The 19880-nt window shown below is 47.0% G+C and overlaps 1 protein-coding gene and 1 pseudogene across 1 annotated transcript in view; one reads left to right on the forward strand and one right to left on the reverse strand.

The window, feature by feature from the left end:
* MYO10 (myosin X) overlaps nt 1–19880 on the reverse strand; it is a 225616-nt gene that overhangs the window by 172646 nt on the left and 33090 nt on the right. The window lies entirely within an intron of this gene.
* Nucleotides 17020–19880, forward strand: part of LOC102876908 — a 92994-nt pseudogene continuing 90133 nt past the window's right edge.

The raw sequence follows: 19880 nt of genomic DNA on the forward strand, positions 1-19880 counted from the left end.
TCATCTGGGGTCTTCCTCTCCTGCACCGTCCCTCCACCCTTGCAAGCATGATGTCCTCCTCCAAGGATCGGCCCCTCCTGGACACGTGCTCAAAGTATGTGAGATGGAGCTTCAAAACCCTAGCCTCCAAGGAGAAATTTGGTTTCCCCCTCTCCAAGACAGACCTTTATGTTTTCTTGGCAGTCCGTGCTATGTTCAAGACTCTCTTCCTCATTGCCATTAAGTCAGGACTAATTCAGAGCTGACCCTGTAGCTGGTTGAGAGAAGCTGCAAATCACATGGGAAGAGACTGCTCCTCTTTCCACCCCCCCCAGATCAGTTGGTGGACTTGAACTTCTGACGAGGTGTGCCCCGTAGTTTAGAAGAGTCACTCACTACAGACTCTGCCATCAGTGGGACAACAGTGGGCTCCAGCTCAGAGGTTGAAGGAGGACTGGGTAGTGTTCTACTCTGTTGTAAGAGGGTCACTATGATGCAGGGCCTAATTAAGGGGCCTTAAACGAAGATTTCACTTTATGTGGGTTCACAACCAACTCCCTTGGTAAAAGCAATTAGGAGATTAGGAGACATACACTCTGGGCATGTCCGCTGTCAGGGACCTTTCTAAAATACTTAAGAGCAACGATGCCAGTTTAAAGACTAAGGGATGCCTGATTCAAGGCACAGTCTTGCCAATCACTTGCTATGCATCTGAGTGTTGAACAATGAATAAGAACGGCAGAAGAAGAACTGATGCCTTTGCGTTGTGGCACTGGGAACGGGTACTGACTATTCCATGGACTGCTGATAGAACAAACAGGTATGTTTTAGAAAAGCCGCAGCCAGAGCTGAAGATGGCCATGCTCTGTCTCTCATATTTTGGGCATGTAGCTAGGAGACGCTATTCCTTAGAAAGGGATATCATGCTTGGAAAGGTGGGGGGTCAGCAAAAGAAAGGAAAATCCCCAACTACAGGGGCTGAGACAATGACTGCAGCAAAGGGCTCAACTATGTCAGAGGTGATGAGGGCGTTATAGGAAAGGACAGGATTCAGATCTATTGTTTCCAGGATCACTATGTGGTGTTGCAGAGGAGCAGTGAACATCCCATAGACGGCCAAGAGAACAAACAGGTATGTCTTGGAGAGGGTGTCCCTGGAGTGCTCTGTGGAGGCAAGAATGATGAGGTTTCACCTCGCATACTTTGGACATGTTTCTGGGAGCTGCTATTCCTTGGAGAGGGACATGATGCTGGGAAGGGTGGAGGGACAGTGAAGGAGAGGAAGACCCTCAACCAGGGGGACTGACGCGGTGACTGCTGCAATGGGCTCTTGTGAGTCAGGAAGTGTGAGGATGGCACAGGACAGAACAGGGTTCAGATCTTTTGTTTATAGGGTTGCAATGAGTTGTACTCAACTCTATGGCACCCAACAACAACAAACATAAGTTGTACTTGACCTTCTCTCTGGCACTTCACAACAACAAAGTAGTCAAGAATCACAGCAAATGACAACACAATTAAAACCCAAACCCACTATCACGGAGCTGACGTTAAAAAGAGCAGTAAAACTGTCGCTATTCCTATCAGGGGGATATAGTGCTGGGAACACCACAGAACATTCTAGACAGTATCAAGAGTCTAAGGGAGCACAGAGGGAGGAGGCCTGCATCCTTAGATAAAGGCATGGGCTCTGGCTGGGCCAGAGGGAGGGAGCAGAAGGAACAGTGAGTATCCAGGTCTACATGATTTACCACAACCTTGACCTTGGCAGTGGCACTATCTCGGGGAAAATTCTTTTAACTGCTTTCTCCTGTTTTCCTCTGTTCCCACAAATCTGACTGGCCTTGTTTAGATCTTCCCAGGCATCCCACAGTATTTCTTGGACTGCCTCTCTCCTTTCCCTTCCTTTTCTTTCATTTATTGGCTCATTAATTTATACATTAAAGTAATGATCAACAACAAAGGCTTAGCCATTTGCCTCCTGGCATGTGGCTACAATTAGGCAGCATATCGACCCCAACCAGCTTCCTCATTAAGTTCAGCTTCACTGGCTCTTAGCTGCCAACCTCTCAAAGGCTGGCTGGTGTCCTGTCACACTACAGGCCTAGTCTGGGCTGAGTAAATAACTGAGACTTTTATCCAGGTGCCCTTGTGACCCTCAACTGGGAATACCCATCCCAGGGACCATCAAGATGCATCTACACCCGGCGGGGATCAAGTTACCAAAAATCCACTTTGTGCTGCTATTTTCGCTGGTGTCTCAGGAGAGTAGAGAAAATATTTGGGGCATGAATGTGTAGAATTCTCTACAAAGGTTACCTTGGAAGCTCATCAAATGTAAAATTACGTGGGCTTGCCCACCTGATGTGCAGAAAATCGTGGAAAAAGTGGCTTCCTTTCAGCTCAAGCCTGTCACAGACGTGGCGTCCAGTGATGGTGGCAAAGGTGGTTAAAACAGCTCTCCCTTCATCAGTCTGTCCCCTCACCCTCCACACAGACGCTGCACATCTAGTAAATGGCTCATCTCTAAGTACAGAGGACAGATTCTTTGTCAACAAATAAAAAAGAGTAAAGTCACTCCTGTTACCACCCACCATTCATTGCCCAGTGAAGTGTCATGCTTGGCATCTGGGCATAAAACCAACAGACGAGGAAGGCTGAGTATTTACAAAGAGCTCCAGGCCTCAGCACTGCATTTTCCGTGACCTCATTTGATCCCCAGGTGAGGTGGGGAAGACCATCACTCACCTTTTAAAGATCAGAAAATGAGAGGTTCAGAGAAGTGAGGGACCCTGGAATGAGAGGCTCAGAGAAGTGAGGGGCCCTGGTCTCTAGCACACAGCACAGGCAGCATCTGATTCCTCAGAGCTTTGGTGGCGGACGGTACGCGCTGTCAAGTGGGAACCAACCCACAGCTGACCTTCCACCAATAGCTGACCTTCCAGTGGGTTTTCAGAGGCTGTAAACTACAGGGGAGGAGACTGAAGATGACAGAAGAACAATCAGTGGTGATGCTACAGAAGAGTCCTGGACGTACTACCACAGACTGCCAAGAGAACAAACAGGTCTGTTATGGAGAAGGTGAAACCAAGTTGCCCCTTGGAGGCAAAGATTTTGAAGGTCTGCCGGACATACTTTGGACATGAAGCCGGGAGGGACCAGTCCTTGCAGATGGATATCATGCTTAGAAGGGTGAAGGGACAGCAAAGGAAAGGAAGACCCTGGATAAGATGGATTAACACAGTAACTGGAGTAATGGAAATAAGTGTGTCAGACTGTGAGACTGGCTCAGGACAGGGCAGGATTCAGAGCTACTGTACACAGGGTCACTAGTGTAAGTGACCGGACAGTCTATAACAACAACATCATGGTTTAGTGGTGTTGGAATGACTAATGCGTCCACCTAGGCATCGTACACATTCAAGAACACAGTAGGGCACAGGCAGAGCTAGGGGATATTGCACGTTCAGCTCCACACCCACAATAAAGCAATCGGGCCCAGAGAGCCAAGTGAATTTTCTGTTTCCCAGTGTATATAAAAATCATGTAGGTGCTACTCTGAAGTCTAAGTGCAACAGTATTACGTAAAAGGTTGAAACCAAAAGTGACACAGACGCACAGTGTAAGCACACAGTGTTGCAAAACTGGTTCCAAGAGACTCACTTCCTGCAGGTTTGTGGCCTGGAACCTTCATTCTGTAAAAAAGCACATTATTTGAGATGTCCAATAAAATGCAGTGTGTCAGAATTTACATATCAAAGGAAGCAGTTCTTCTAATTCAGATTTATAAAGGTCTTGAGTCTTCTGCAGTTCAAATCCACCAGAGGTTCTGGTAGTACTACACAGTAGTAGCCTTTCATGCAAATTACAGGCGGTCTCGATGAATAAGGAGCTGGGGTAGCTTAGTGGTAAGGTGCTGCGCTGTCAATCCAAAGGCACATGGTTTGAATCCACCAGATGCTCTGTTGGAGAAAGATGGGCAGTCTCTTTCCATGCAATTTACCACCTCTGGAAACCTGCTGGAGGGTCAGCTATGAGTCGGTTCCAACTTAATGGAATATCACAGCAGTCCTATGAATAAGTACCAATTTAATGGCAGGGAGTTTGAGCGTGGGATTTTTTTGTTTTGGTTTTTTTGGGGCAGGTTGCTTGTTTGGTTTTTCCATGCACATATAGTATAATTCTTAAGTTTCTTTTCTAAAAGGCAGAGACATCAGTAATTGTAGGGAAGAAAACGTATGCTCTCATAGATAATTACGCACAAATGTTCACAAGAGCTTTTATTTGCAATTGCTAAAAATTAGCAAAGCCAGTCCCAGGAGGTTCATGTAGTATTCTTCAAAGGACAAATGATAAAGAATAGAGAATAGGCTGGTAGAGAAAGAATAGGTTCGGGGTGAGGGGAGGGGTGCAGAAAGGTGTTGTGTAACCAGGTGTGGGGGGGTTCCTAGTAAGGATAGGGTGTTCTCTATCTTGGCTGTACTGTTGTTGTTAGGTGTCACTGAGTTGATTATGACTCATAGTGACCGTATGAACAAAAGATCTGAACCCAGTCCTGTCCTGCGCCATCCTCACGCTTCCTGACATACAACAGCCCATTGTAGCAGTCACCTTGTCAAACCTACCTGGTTGACGGTCTTCCTCTCCTTTGTCAACCCTCCACCCTTCCCAACATCATGTCCCTCTCCAAGGAATAGCACCTCCTAGTAATATGTCCAAAGTATGTGAGGTGACGCCTCATCATTCTTGCCTCAAGACAAATCCATTTGTTCTCTTGGCCATCCATGGGATATTCAGTGCTCTTCCCCAATATCACAGCTCAAAAGCGTCAGTTCTTTTTCTGTCATCCTTATTCACTGTCCAGGTCTCAGATGCACAGGTATTAATTGGAAAGTCTATGGCCTGAGTCAAACACATCTGAGTCTTCAAACTGATATCACTACTCCTCAATTATTTGGAAAGGTCGATAACTGCAGATTTTTCCAGGGCAATGCGTCTCATTTCCTGACTGCTCATATCAAGGGTGTTAAAATGAAGCCGCTGACAGTTTCAATCTCCTCTATATCCATAACACTTACTGTTGGTTCAGTGGCAAGAATCTTTGTTTTCTTGACATTGAGATGCAATCCACACTGAAGGCTGCATTTCTTGATCCTCTGCAACAACTGCTTCCAAGTTTTCATCACTTTCAACGTCTAAGGCTGTGTCATCTGCATAATGCAGGTTATTATGAGCCTCCCTCCAATCCTGATGCCACACTCCTCTTCATGGAGTGCAGCTTCTCGGAAAATATGCTCAGCATATAGACTGAACAGGTATGGAGGTAGAATATATCCTGATGCACTCCCTCCCCAATTTCAAACAATGCAGCGCTCCCCTGCTCTGTTCACACAACAGCCTCCTGGTCCAGGTATAGGTTCCTCATGAGCACAATCAAGTGCTCTGGGATTCCCATTCTGCTCAATGCCAGCCACAACTTGTCATGATACACACAGTCAAACACCTTTGCATAGTCAATAAAGCACATATAGACATTCTTCTGGTATTCCTTCCTTTCAGCCAGGATCCATCTGACATCAGCAATGATATCCCTGGTGTCACCGCTTCTTCTAAATCCTGCTTGAACGTCTGGCAGTTCCTTATCTATGTGCTGTTCCAGCTGTTTTTGAATGATCTTCAGCAGTTTTTTGCTTGCATGTGATTAATCTTGGCTGTACAGAGGTCAGTATCCTGGTTGTATTACTGGGCTCCAGTTTCCCAAGATGTTATCACTGGGGACTTGGGTGAAGGGTCCCTGAGGTCTTGTATTTGTTCTCACATTTGTTCTATCCAAATCAGTGACACTGAGTCCATTCCATCCCCCGGCGGCCCTCCACTGGCTTTCCCACACTGAAAATCCTTTTCCAGAAGAACAGCTGGAGGATTTGAAAGGCCAACTTTTGTCCACAACACACTTTATACACTGTGACATGTAATGCACTATATTAGTCTAAGACATACAGAGCACCAAGGGTCCTAGTAACATTTACAAATACTTTAACATAAACACAGTTTTAATTAATAACAGCTTACATCCCAAGGGCTGATTATGGATGTTATGTACCATCCAGTCGGAAGTGACCATAGCTGACCCTCCAGGGGGGGTTTCGTTGTTGTTGATTGCCTTCGAGTCAAGCACAACTCATAGAGACTCTATGAGCAAAAGGCCTGAAACCACTGTACAACTACTGACATTTATCAAAGTTCACAGAGTTTCCGGATGCATATTATTTAGGAAGTGGATGGCACTCCTGCTTCCAAATGTGAAAAGTGAATGTAAAATGTTAAGTTTTTAGAGGCAGCAAATCGTACAGGAGGAAATTGCTCATCCTTCTCCCACGGGGCAGCTAGAGGATTCAAACCGCATGCCTTTGGGCTGGCAGCACAATTCCTTACCACTAAGCCACCAGAGTTCCCTCAGGACGAACAGACCACATGAACTACAACTTCCGCAGTATGGCACCCCTAGCTTTGACACATGGAAGAATCTGTGAACACATTTGTAGAGCAACTTTAATTAAAACTGCCTGGCATTGGGGCCACTTTCATAAAGGTTCAAAGTGAAGTCACTGACTAGGATTTGAGGCCGCGGTGTTATCACTGACTCCAGGGTACAATGTGATTGACCAAGGGACACAGCACCAAGGTAATTCAGAGAGAGGTACTCACTGCTAACAAGGCTGGTGGTTCAAACCCATGAGCTGCTCTAGGAAAGAAAATGTCTAGTGATGCGCTCTCTGGAAAATTACAGCCTAAGAAACGCCATGAGGCGTCTTGCACCAGGCCCAGGAAGACGCTGCCGAGAAGACAAGCAGATGCTCCTGGGGCAATGGGACAATATTTAGGGTGGTGCCCAGATATAGTCAGTGATGCTAATTCATTAATTAGGGAGCTCTGATGTCTTGTTGTTGTTGCCGCTGCTATTACGTGCTGTCAAGTTAGAACCAAGCTGTAGCTGACTCTTGAGAGAGGGTTTTGAGAGGCAGCCAATCACCTGGGAGGAGACTGCCCATCCTTCTCCAGCGGGGAATCTGGTGATTCAGACCAACCATGTACCTGTGAATTGCAGCTGAGCTTCTTACCACGAGGCCACCAGAGCTCCATCCCCTGGTGGCTTCATGGTAAGGAACTGCAAGGCCAATGCAAGGTTACGTGGTTCAAATCCACCGGCTCTGCTCATGAGGACAAATAGGCAATCTGCAGTGCCACTGCCTGCCTTTGAAAACCTGCTGGAGGGTCAGCCAGGGGTCTGTTTTGAGCAACAACAACAATTAGCTACCTATTATTCCTGGGTTTATCACAATATCCCCCAGGGGAAACTGCACATGGAAGAACCTGGAAGGCAGGGTCTCCAAACAAGTCCACATGTGCAGATGTGGGCCTAGGGTGCCGTCATTACCGGGCAGAAGTGGTGGGATTCCAACCAATGGCACATCAAGGAAGAGGAAAGGTTCAGGGCCTTCTGTGCCCAGCTGACTTCACGGCACATTTGAATAAAATCGCTCAGAGGAAGCAGATTATATGAGGATCTGGCCTCCAAGTTGGTGCCCGGGTGATAGAAACAACACCTTCCTCTGAATATGAGTTACAAAGCCAGCATTGACGTCCAAGTTCTCCTACACCTGTTACTTTGTCAAGTCACGCAGTGCTGTTTTTTCTTCAAGAATGTCTGTGTTCTGTAATTGCAAGGTTAGGAGAAAGGTGGGAACACAGGAAGGTTCTAGATGGCCAGGTAAAAAGTAGGACAGCCCTGCACATGGCAGATGGGAAGGAACAAGAGAATATGAGCACTCACAACACAACTGTGCCAACAAAAGGCCAGGCTAGGTGGACAGCAACTCACCTGACCATTTAACAGGACCGATAACCCACACTAGGAAAATCAGGAAAAATACCAATGTTGCCAAGGATTTAATTTTACTAGCATCGATAATTAACACTCCTGGAAGCAGCAGTCAGGAAATCAAAGGATATACTACAACCAGACTGTTGTAAGAGATCTCTCTGAAGTATTAAAGAGCAAAGATGTTGCTTTGAAGACTAGCACCTGACCAAAGTGATGATACTTTCAATTATGTCATGTGCATATGAAGGCCACACAATCAATATGGAATAAAGAAGACTGGAAGCCATAGAACTGTGGAGCCGATGAAGAACATTGAATATATCATGTATTATCAAGGCATGATGATGAAGACTCATCAACAATCTGCGTTATGCAGATGACACAACCCTGCTTGCTGACACTGAGGAGGACCTGAAGTGCTTGCTGTGGAAGGTCAGGGACTGCAGTCTTCAGTACGGATTGAGACTCAATATCAAGAAAACAAAGATTCTCACCACTGGACCGACTGACAGAACAGGATGGGTGGTGAAGAGATTGAGATTATTCACAGCTTCAGTTTGCTTGGCTCCATAATCAACACTTTTGGCACGAGCAGCCAGGAAATTAAAAGATGTATTGTGATGGTAAAGTCTGCGATTAGAGACCTCTCTAAAGTACTGAAGAGCAACAATGTCAGTCTGCAGACTAAGGTGCGCCTGATACAGGCCATGGTCTTTGCCATTACTTGCTATGTATCAGAGAGCTGGACAATGACTAGGGATGATAGAAGGAGAATTGATGCCTTTGAGCTGTGGTGCTAGAGAAAAGTATTGAGTATACCATGGACTGCTAAGAAAACAAACAGGTTCACCCTGGAGAGGGTGAAACCAAGCTGCTCCTTGGAGGCAAGGATTCTGGACATGTTGTAAGGAGGGACAGGTCCTTAGAGAGGGACAAGATGCTCGAGAGGGTTGAGGGACAGCGCAGGAGAAGAAGACCCTCGATGAGATGGATTGATTCAGTGACTGGGCTAATGGGGGTAGGTGTGTCAGAGACAGTGAGATTGGCACAGGACAGGTTTTAAGGCTGTTGTACATAGGGTCGCTATGAGACACAGGTGATTCGATGGCACATAACAACAGCAACAACAACAACTCCATGAGCTGCTCCTCAGGAGAAAGATGGGTAATCTCCTCCCACGAGATTCTCTGCTTCTGCAAAGTTACTGGAGGGTCCACTGAGCCTCAATCCCGACTCGACTCGGTACACAATCACCACCACCAGCACAATGAACAAATCCACCCTCGATCTGAAGCACAGCTGGCATGCTTCTCAAAAGCACGGAAGGTGGCAATGCTGTCTCGGGTACTCTGACCATATCATCAGGCAGGAGCAGCCCCCACAGATACAGCACCCATGGATACAGCCACTGCCATCAAGGGGAGCCCAGCTCCTTGCAAACCTCAACCAGGTTTCCGAAGATGCAAGCCTTCGTGGGAAGAGGGAGTGTACCTTTCTCTTCTGGGAGGCTTGGTAGATGTGAACTGTGACCCTTTGGTGAGCAGTCCCACTTCGACAACCAGAGCTGGAGAAAGAGGAAGCCCCCCAATGCTCTGAAGTGGGAAAGAGGCTTCAATAATGAGCTTACACACAGTACAGACTAGGAGGCTAGTACAAGATCAGGCAGGGGTCTCTGCTCATTGCAACCAGAACCCTTAATGACACCTAGCAAGAGGGACACGTTTACTTTAAGGGGGGAAAAAATTTAAAAAGTGAGGTAATACAGCATATTTAGAAACTGCTTATATAATATGAAAATAAACCTAGAAAAAAAATATCACAAGACACCTTTTCAAATGAATGCGGTTTCATAGTTGCTAAGGTCTTTTTCACTGCTTGTGAAAAGAATTAAGATATTAAGAATAATTTTTTTTTTTTGCCAGAACTGAGCCTATTAAAAGGAAGACATAACTTCCATATAAAAGAAAGGGCAAATTATTAACAATCCAAGCAAGTTGGATAAGCTGACAGAAACTCAACAACCAGAGGGATTTTGTAGCTTTTCAAAAACCAGTTTACAATGTCTCTCCTTCACCCTGAGACCACGCTCTGCTCCTGTGAAGGTAAAACCCTGTAAATCACGCCGGAACAAGACAACAGCAATGCTGGAGAGATCTGTCTTTTGAAAACTCTTCATTTTTCTAACGTCCCCACGTCGAGTTGGTTTCACTTCGTGGGATCCATGGACCATCACAGACTGGTGGCTGGGCCTCTGCGGTCGGTGTCACAGAGAAGCCTTTCTCCTTCAACTCGGACAGCTGCGTGCGCACTCTCAACAATGGAAGTGGACTTGTATGCCAACTCTCGCAAACTGGTTTTCATCATTTTCATCAGCTTTTGTGGCAGTGTGTCTAATAATACAGCCCAGGTCTCTTTTTCCGGGCCGGCCTCATTATTCCAGACGCCAGTGGGCTTGGGAGCTTGAAGGCCTGGGTTTCCCCCGCTAATCTGGTCCAGTGCTGGTTCGCGTTTTTCCCAGCTGGGCACACCTCGGGATACCCTACTGAGGCGAGCATAGCATCTACTGAGCAAACACAGGGGATGCAATCGGAGAAGGCACGAGCTTCCTTCTTGAGGGAGGAGTGGCCAGGGCAGAAGTAACCTTCTGTAATACACCAAGTCAGGGAGCATGTTCTATTCACGAATGTACTATGCTTTCTCTTCTAAGTAAAACCTTACAAAGTCCTGTCTTCTAGACAACCCTCCACCTGTCTCTGCATTGTGTGATGAATAATACACTAGAGACGATGTGTCTCGAGAGCTGTCAGAATTTAAATCGGTGGCATGTATGTCACTTTGATGACTAAGGTACATCTGAATCAAGCCGTGCTCTTTCCAGCGGCCTCATATGCATGTGAAAGCTGGACCATGAAAAGGACAGACAGGAGAAGAAAGGACGCCTCTGAACGGCGGTGCTGGTGAAGAGTATGCACCATGGACCATCAGAGGAAACCGACCGGTCCATCTTGAAGTGGGGCAGTCAGAACATTTCTTGGAAGGGAGGGTGGTGCCGCTTCGTCTCCTGTACTTTAGACAGCAGAACGGACCAGTTCCAGGGAAAGGACGTCATGCTCGGTGAAGCAAAGGATCGACAATAAAGAGGGAGCCCCGCGATGGAAGGGAGTGGCTGCAACAGAGGCTCTGACCCAGCAGGACAGGGAAGAGGAGGAGGAGGAGGAGGACCAGGCAGCGTCATCCTGGTGCTCAGGTCACCAGGCAGCAGGCCGACAGCAAGGATGTGCCGACTGAGATGGAGGTTTACGCTTCTACTTGCCTTTGGCCAAAGATTCTTGTTTAAAATTTCTAGAGAGCAGCCCTGTGTCCAGCACTGTGCACTTTTACAAAGATAAGTCAGATTCAGGGACAGGAGAGCATCAAGTGAGGACAAGAACAGGGAGGCTGACCAGCCAGTATCCTTACTGTGCTTCTGAAGATATTCTAATGGAGGAGGCACAAGGGAGCTCTGGGAGAGGGGGGAGAAGGAGCTGTACTGCCAACCCAAAGGTACGCAGTTCAAATCCACCAGCTGTCCCAAGGGAGAAGGATGGGCCATCTCCTCCTGGGTGATTTACTGCCTCTGAAAATCCACTGAAGGGACAGCTATGGATCGGTTCTGACTTGAGGGTACACGTCATCTCGTGTGGGAGTCCCAAATCAACCAGGAAAGCCACTGGTCATGGCGGGACTGCAGTCACTCCCAAGGGGGATGGACTTCCTGCAGCCGTAAGGTTTCCTAGAACCTTCCACTTCCTACATAAAGTGACCTGCTGTCATCATCAACCGAGACTCAGGGCAAACCCCCCATGCGCACCAAGGCAGATCTGCCCTCGGGGGCTAACCTCACCACACGAATGTCAGGCCTTGCTTCCGAGGTGGCTCAGAACCACTGACCTCTGAGTCATCAGAGAACACAGCACCCAAACTCTAGGCTAAAACAAAGGCAGTACCAGGGCATCAAAGTAGGTGGCACAGGATTGAAGCAGGAGGCACTGTTGCCAACAAGGGGAGACTCTCGCTCCTCCTGGACAGACCATCAAACTGTGGCAGTGTCCAGAGCCTGAGAACTGCAGTGTGGATGCCGGTGTTCTTAACTGGGGTCTTCTGGTCCCCCATGTCTTCTGAACATCGCCAGATCTGTCCCTGCTGGTCCTGCAGGCAGAAGAAACCCCACCCATCTCCTGATCAAACCCTGACCTCCGCCCCTCATCAAGCGTCCACCCACTCTCCTCCTCTTCTCTCTCCTATCTTTAATCTCTGTGGCATTCACCTCCTCCAGATGTTTTTGTAGTCTCTGTGTGCCTACACACACCAACAAGAAAACCAGACCTACTGCCATCCTCCAAACAAGAGAGAACTGCCCCGTAGGGCTTGCAAAGCTGCACATGTTTGCCTTATCATTCTCTCGGTCCTACTGGCCTTTCAGTTAGCAGCCCAGCGCCAACAGAGCTTATAAACAAACACGCACACAATCACGGCAGCTCTTATCTGTATAACCTAGTCACTGCCTCTGCTCTATTTGCCATCAGCCCTCTGGGAAAGTGCTATTATGATCTCAATTCTATAAAACGAGGAAACAGGGAGTCAGGGACTTGGAATACTTTGTCCAAGGTCACCTCTCAGCAGGTGGCAGATGGGGCCTCAATCCCCATGTCTCGGAGCTGCCAGAGCCCAGCTTCCCAATGACCTGATCCTCCATGGCAGGACTGTGTGTGTGTATTTCAACTTCCCGCCCCCCTCATTCCAGAAGGTTCTAAACCCCCATCTCTAACTTCCTAAATAACAGGCAGGGCAATTCACTCTTGCCTGCTCATGGTTAAAGATCAAGTTCAAATTAAACAGTACTGAAGCTACACAGAGTAGCATAATACATCAAATATGCACAGATGGGGAGAATTACAGGCCATTTTTTTAAAGGAGTGAAACAGTCACAGAGGATAAAAAGTTAACACTTAACCAAAAAGCCTCTAAGCACTTCTTGCCTGAGGTTTATCAGCAGCATCAAAATAAGTCTGCACATGTTCACCTGAGAAGGTGAAGTGAGGACACCAATAAATACTAATGACCTAGTTATGTAAGAACTTCAGAGGCCTGAGCCACAGCCCTGCCTCATTCTTCACCCCACAAGCGAACACACTCACACACAGGTGAGGAGGGCAGGGACGACAGGCTGGGGGAGCGTCCTCCCAAGCTTCAAGCCGCAATCAACTCACTTCTGCTCCCTGTGGCCCTGCCCTACAACCCTGAGGAACTGGGTTCCATTCTGACAACAGAATTTCCCTCCAAAGAGCTTCCACCCACTTTTTATTTGTCTGTTTCTTTCTCCTCCACTCCCCCCGCCATCAAAGAGCTGGACAATAACTAGGGGTGATAGAGAATTGATGCCTTTGAGCTGTGGTGCTGGAGAAGAGTGTTGAATAAATCATGGACTGCTAGGAAAACAAACAGGTTCATCCTAGAGAGGGGGAGAACAGGCTGCTCCTTGGAGACAAGGATTCTGAAGCTTCATCTGACATACTTTGAACATGCTGCAAGGAGGGACTGGTCCTTGGAGAAGGATGTCATGCTTGGGAGTGGGGAGGAACAGAGCAAGAGAGGAAGACCCTCGATGAGATGGATCGATTTAGTGACTGGGGTAATGAGGATAGGTGTGTCAGGGGCAGTAAAATTGGCACAGGATAGAGTAGGTTTCAGGGCTGTTGCACATAGGGTCTCTATGAGTTGCAAGAAACTCAACGGCATATAACAACACACAACAACAAAATAATTCTTCATGCAACTCAGTCCTAAGTGACACTGTTGTATACTTTTGAGTCCGAGACAACCCATAGGTGACCCTCTGGTGGGTTTTCAGAGGCAGTTAATGCCACAGGAGAGATTGCCCATCCTTCTCCCACGGAGCAGCTGGTAGCCTCGAACTGCATGCCTTAGGGATTGCAGCGCAGCTTTCTGCCACTAGGCTACCAGCTGTCTATTGTTCACACCAAGACTTCTCATCAAAGAAAATCTGGGGAAGTCTGCACGCCTCCTACAATTCGGGGCTTCAGGAACCCAGCTCTGTCGCTCTACCGCAGCCTCCAGACACTGAGGAACATCAAACACAGCCTGATCTCAGCAAACAGCTTCCCCGGGTTGTGGACTGATTTTGTTTACAAACCAAAATGAGGTCAAATAGAAACGCAAGTTTCAGGCAGACTCATTATAGCAATACAGCCTTCAACTGTCACAAAACTAAACAGGATTTTGACGGCATTCCCGTCACACCAAGCTTTCTGCAACTTTAAAAGGATCATCTTGAAGACTTTGAAAGGTGACAGGCATTACTAGGGTGTGAGACAGAGCCTTCTGGAACTGACTCGCCAAGCCCCTTTTTCCTGCTTTCCCTCCCACACCCAAAGGTAAAGAGTAACACCTGGCTCCAAGGAGTCCGTGGCCATGAAAGCACCATTCTCCCAGAGTGGTTAATACTGTAAAAGGCCACGGACTTCACTGCTTAACTTCCCACAGATATGCTGGTCCTGGGCTGAAACATGGGCTAAGACAGCGTGAAGGAGTGCTGGGAGACCCCACCAGGCACAGCTTTAGCACAGGTGGTGTGGGGGGTGTGGACGATCACATCACCTGCCCCAAGATTACAATTCCTAACACATGACGGCTCTTGAGTATTTACAGAGCCAGCCGTAATTGCTAAGTGCTTTCACACCATCCTGCCCTGCTCCTCGGATCAGCACAATGTCCCCATGAGGGCTGGAAAAGCACAAGTGTGTCGCTGTAAAAGTGTTGGTTGGTGGCAGTGCCACACAGGGACTGCAAATCGGGGACACACTGTCCGATCCCAGGTGCCAACCCTCCTTCTCCAGAGGGTCTTCCTCTAACAGTGCTGGCATCACCTGCGTGGCACTGATAATACGAACCTAAGTGAAAACGGAAACAATAAAAAAGAGGACACATCATCTCTTAGCATTTCCCAGAGGGTCCGTGTTGTCAGATGCCCTCAAGACAGTTCCCATCCATGGAGACCAGAGAATGGAACCCTGCCAAGGCCCGCAGCAGCCTCATGCCCGGGGCTGTGTTCCCGTCCTGTATGGGGCCATATCATTGAGGATCTTTCTCCTCTTTCCTGACTCTCGACCAAGCATGACGTCCTCCATCAGCATGGGCCCTCCTGATAACGTGGCCAAGTACATGAGGCCAAGTCTTACCCTCCTCGCTGCTTCAAAGGAGCATTAACACTAGCCCTTCTCCCAGATCTGCTTTTTCCTCTGGAAATCCTCGCTCTTCTCAACCAGGGATAGTTTTATCTTGCTTGCTTGGGAAGCAGTATTAAGCAAAAAAGAAGGAACTGCTTCACTGCAGAAGTTAAGACTGCATGCGAGTTCTGAATCTCTCGTCGGGAGTGAAGGAATGCAGGGGGAACCTAAATTAACCCTGCCACCAGCAGCACCGGTTTCTCTCCACCACTATTCAGGACGAGCATGCCCTCGTCAAACGCTGGGACACGCTCACTCATGCTGGCCTTCCAGAGAGCTGGGGGAGAGACCTGCCAGTTAAACAGAGAAGGCCCACTCTGTCCACCAGACAGCACGAGGTTGGTGTCCACACCAGCAACAGTTAGACCTCGGCTCACCTGAGAGGCTGTGGTCACTGGTGACCGGGCCTGAGAGTCAAGTCCTAGACAGCTCGGGTCTTCCACTCTGCCTCAAGCACCGACGTACTTTGCAGGCAACGATTTTTCTTCAACTCCGTTTAGAAACAGGAACACGACTCATGAAGGTTCCAATATGAGTAACCATCCTTAAACCCTTCATCTGAGTTCATTATTGCAAAAGTATTTTCCAAGCAGCTCAATGTATGTACACACACACACACACACACACACACACACACACACACACACAGAGCACTAGTGGCTCAGTGGTTAAAGGCTGGAATCCCCTAGGTTATTCCTTGGAGAGGGCCATCATGCTTGAGAAGGTGGAGGGGCAGTGAAAGAGGAAGACCCTCGACCAACTGGGTTGACACAGTGACTGCAGCAATGGGCTTAAGTGTGTCAGAGACTGAGGATGACGCAGGGAAGGACAGGGTGCGGATCTGTTGTTCACAGGGTTGTTAGAAGCCATGCTCCACTTGCTGGCACCGTGTGTGTGTGTGTGTGTGTGTGTGTGTGTGTGTGTGTGTGTGTACAAAGAATGTTGCACTGATAAATGTCAACAGTCACTCAGTGAGATAGAGCTGGGCCATCTCTTCCCATAGAGATTTACAGCTTCAGGAACCCAATGGTGGTTGTAATGTGCTGAAACTGAGTTGATGGGAGTTGAGTTTACAGGGTCTCTATGAACTGGAATAGATTCAAGGCAGTGGGTATATTATGCACTACTATTCCAAACAGTGCGCTCTGGTGGCCTAGTGGCAAGAAGCCACTCTGCAATCCTGAAGGCATATAGTTCAAGGTTACGAGCTGCTCCAGGAGAGAAGGATGGGCAGTCTCCTGCCCTGAGATTAACTGCCTCTGAATATGGAGGGTCAGCTATGAGTCGATTCCAACTTTATGGTACACAACAACTATGCTAACATGAAGAGAAATGCAGTTCTGAAACCACACATGGATGAATCTTGAAATAAAACAGATAAACAGAGATACAAATCAATTCCTGAATACCAGGGAAGGGTGGGGCAGAGACACGGGGATTGCCAGTACCAAATTTCTGTTAAAAACAAAAGATGGATTAATTCATGTATACCGCATTGAAACAGATGAGGGAGGGAACTGTTTAAAAGGTATATAGAATTAGGTATTATTGTCATGACAGGAGTCTAGAATGAAGGCTGCATAGTGGAGTGGACTTGGGAGAAGGGATTGTATAACAATGCAAGAATTTTTCTTTCAGTTTTCAAAGAGAAGAACGAACTGGAGGGGAGGGGTGGGCAGGGAGAAAAGTGCAATAATGAAAGAATGGAAATCCAAAATCTCTGTAATAGTGATAATTTAAAAAAAAAACAAACAAAAAAACACAACAAAACAAACCAACCCATCTCTGGTTACACAAGAGCGAAGCCGAGGGGAGGAGTCTGGACACCCAAGTTTCCATTTATGCTGCACAGACAAGTTGGCTGCAAAGATGGTCAGCGACCCCAAAACCCAGAGGACATTTTGTAAGAAGCATGCAAGCATCGGCCACACAGCATGACCCAGGCCAAGAAGGGTAAGGTTCCCTGTATGCACAAGGCCAGAGGTTCTAGGACTGGAAGCAGAGGGCCTACGAGGGGCAGACAAGGCCAGTCTTGTGGAAACGAGCCGGAACCACGAAGACGACTGCGGTGAGCTTAACTGCAGGTCCAAGAAGACGGCAGCCATTGAGAGATGCCAGCATTCAGACCCGGGAGGGGATAAGACAAGAAAGGGCCAAGTGATCCCATTTCAAACATTTTGTTTTTAATTTAAAACAAGGTTGATGCAACAGAAAACAGTACCTGAGAGAAAACAGTAATGCTCCACTAAGCAAATACCCACGCAGAAAAAAACAGACCCAAACTCATCTGGTCAACTACTCAGCCTAGACCTGCCCGTTCCATCAGGCGTTCTCAGCTCCGATCCTTCGGAGGCAGTTTGCCAGGCCTTTCTTCCATGGAACTGTCATCACCCCCCATCTTCAGGTACTGCATTGCTTCCTCCGACCCGGCTCACGCCCCCCCCCCCCCCCCCCGCCATGAACCCTGAGCTTATGGTTGTGGTGATAAATAAGTTTGGCGACAAAGAGTGTTGATTGAGGTGACAGCATGAGGAACACAAGTATCCCCACTGAACTGCATACTTGGAAAAGGACTGGAGAGACAAATCCTGTGGAAGGCATGTTCTTCCTTCTCTTCTGTTGCTGCTGTGGTGTGACTTCCAGCCGGAACCAACTCACTGCTGATCCTCCGGGGGGTTTTCAGATTGCATGTCCTTCTTCCGAAGAGCAGCTGGAGGAATTCCACAGGCACACAGTTCGAATCCACCAGCTACTCCACGGGAAAAAGATGGGTAACCTCCTCCTGTGTGATTGATTGCCTCTGAAAACCCACTGGAGGGTCAGATCTCGCTTGACGGTACTCAACAACACAGGGTTCACTGACTGACTGCCATACAGAACTGTCACTGGAGGACAGCAAGGAGGATTTACTCAATGCCATCACTCAGGGAAGGGCGAGGACAGTGCCAGGAGGGAGGGGGTCGGCAGTGTGACAGCAAAGTGACTGTCTGTAAGGTGTCTGTGCAGTGTTTCAGCAGTGTACTTTTTTCTTTTATAAAGATACATCTTAGCTAGTTAAAACCAAAGCATTTTCATAAACCCAGTTTACCCAGTCATTGTTCCTACAAGGTGGAAACTCTGCTGCTTAACTCACTTTTTTAAAGTGGGTGCAATGTGTTATTATTCAGTGTGTTACAAGTTAGACTGCTGACCAAAGACCTAACTAGAGATACAAAGACTTGTACAAAGAAAACCACAGAGCATTTCTGCAAGACACAATGAAAGATCTAAAGAAATGGGGAAAATGTGCCCTCTTCATGGATGGGAAGACTCAATATTGGGAAAATGACAAATCTACCAAAAGCAATCTACATGTTTAACTCAGTCCCAATACAGATACAAAATTCATTTTTCAAGGAGATTAAGAGGGAAACTGTCAAGTTTGTGTGAAGAGGAAAGAGACCCTGAATAAGCAAAGCACTTCTAAAGAACAAAAATGAAGTAGGAGGCATAGCAATCCCTGACCTCAGTACACACTACACAGCAGTAATAACCAAAACAGCATGGCACTGATACAATGACAGGCACATAGACTAATGGAACAGAAAATAGACCTAGCTATCTCTGCTCAACTGATATTCGACAAGGAAATCAAACCTAGCAAATGGAGAAATGACAACCTCTTCAACAAACGGTGTTGGCAAAACTGGGCTTCCACCTGCAGAAAGCTGAAGCAGGATCCACATCTCACACCATAAACAAAAATCAACTCAAGGTAGATCAAAGACTTGGGAGTAAAGTCCAAAACCATAAAGTTCATCAGAGACAAATTGGGTTCAAGCTTAGATGGCCTAGTCTACGGTATAAAGAGACTGACAAACACAGCCAAAAATGATCAATCTGGATGGGATAAAATTGATGAATGGGACAGTCTAAAGATTAAATCCCTGTGTGCATCAAAAAACATTTTCCAACAGAGTGAAAAGAAAACCTTCTGACTGGGAAAAAACATTTGGTACCATTTCAGACAAGGATCTCATATCAAAAGTTTACAGAATCCTACAGGGCCTCCATAAGAAAAAGACTGATAACACAATTACAAAATGGGCAAAAGACTTGGCAAAAAAAATTCTTACAAAATGGGCATTTTTTACAAAATAGGCAAAAGAATTTTCACAGAGGAAAATATTCAGATGGCCAACAGACACATGAAGAAATGCTCAAAATCACTGGCAATGAGTGAGATGCAAATCCAAATCACAATGAGATACCATCTCATCCCAGTAGCAGTGGCAAAGTTCCACAGGACAGCAAGTAATAAATGTTGGAGAGGATGTGGTGAGATAGGAATTTTTATACATTGTTGGTGAGACTGTAAAATGGTACAACCACTCTGGAAGGCAGTTTGGTGCTTCCTCAAAAAGCTGAACACAGAAATTCCATATGACCCAGCTACTCAACTGCTTGGAATATACCCCGAGAAAATTAGAACTGAGGCATAAACAGAGACTTGTATACCAATGTTCATAGGAGTGTTATTCACCATTGCAAGAACATGGAAACAGCCCAGATGTCCAACCACAATCAAATGGATTGAAAAATCACAGTACATTCACACAATGGAATACAATGCAGCACACAGGAGCAGTGGTTTTGCAACTTACTACCTAACTTGGGAGGAACTGGAGAGCATTATGCTGAATGAACAAACTCAATTCCATAAAGAAAAATACTGTATAAAACCGTAATTG

The sequence above is a fragment of the Elephantulus edwardii genome, unplaced genomic scaffold (assembly GCF_000299155.1).
Source record: "Elephantulus edwardii isolate Elephantulus edwardi_28Jun2011 unplaced genomic scaffold, EleEdw1.0 scaffold00153, whole genome shotgun sequence".
Lineage (NCBI taxonomy): Eukaryota > Metazoa > Chordata > Mammalia > Macroscelidea > Macroscelididae > Elephantulus > Elephantulus edwardii.